The 710-nt window shown below is 73.4% G+C and overlaps 1 protein-coding gene across 1 annotated transcript in view; it reads right to left on the minus strand.

Annotated features, from left to right (window-relative positions):
• PTPRD (protein tyrosine phosphatase, receptor type D) overlaps positions 1 to 336 on the minus strand; it is a 1,162,785-nt gene extending 1,162,449 nt beyond the window's left edge. Inside the window, exon 1 of the mRNA XM_027635107.1 lies at positions 310 to 336. The gene's annotated coding sequence lies outside the window, so the exon portion shown is untranslated. The remainder of the gene's footprint in view (positions 1 to 309) is intronic.
• Positions 337 to 710: the final 374 nt, after the last annotated feature.

Here is a 710-nt window from a genome sequence, read left to right on the forward strand (position 1 = left end):
GGGGTGGGGAGGCGGGGTGCGGGGTGTGCGTGTGTGTCTGTGTGTGTGTCTCTGTGTGTGTCTGTGTGTGTGTGTCTCTGTGTGTGTGTCTGTGTGTGTGTGTCTCTCTGTGTGTGTGTGTGTGCGTGCGCGGGGCGGGGGGCGCTGGAGCGGCTCTCTCCGCGGATGCGGCGGCCGCCGGCTCTCGGTGCCGAGCGCTGCCGGCTGCGGGCGGGCGAGCGGGCGGCCCGGGGGCACGGCGGGGACCAGGGCGGGGGTCGCGCTCCCCCCGGGCCCCGCGCAGCCCCCTGCGCCGCTCAGCCCGCTCACCTGCATTTCCTTAACGAGCCACTTGATGGCCGGCGGCGGCCTCCGGGCCCCGCCGCAACTTTGGCGGCCGCGGAGCCGCGCCGCCCCCGCGGAGCTGGGGATGGGGATGGGGAGGTGCCGGCCGCGAGGTGCCGCGCCGGTAGCTGCCCGCGGAACTTTGCGCCTGGAGGCGGGTGAGGGGCTGGGGAGTCCGGGAGGGCGCGGCGGGGGCTGCGCCGAGCCCCGCGTGTGCGCGCCGCAGCCGCGCAGCGATCCCGGGGCACGCTCCGCCACCCGCCTCCCCCGGCGCTGCCTCCTCCCACCGCGCTCCCCGGCGTGTGCCACAGGAGTGAGCTCCTCGCTGTTAATAATAATAAGCCCCATCCCCGTCTTCCTCTCTCCCCGAGAAAACAATTAATAAT

This window comes from Corapipo altera, unplaced genomic scaffold (assembly GCF_003945725.1).
Source record: "Corapipo altera isolate COAL_440 unplaced genomic scaffold, ASM394572v1 61411, whole genome shotgun sequence".
NCBI classification, from domain to species: domain Eukaryota; kingdom Metazoa; phylum Chordata; class Aves; order Passeriformes; family Pipridae; genus Corapipo; species Corapipo altera.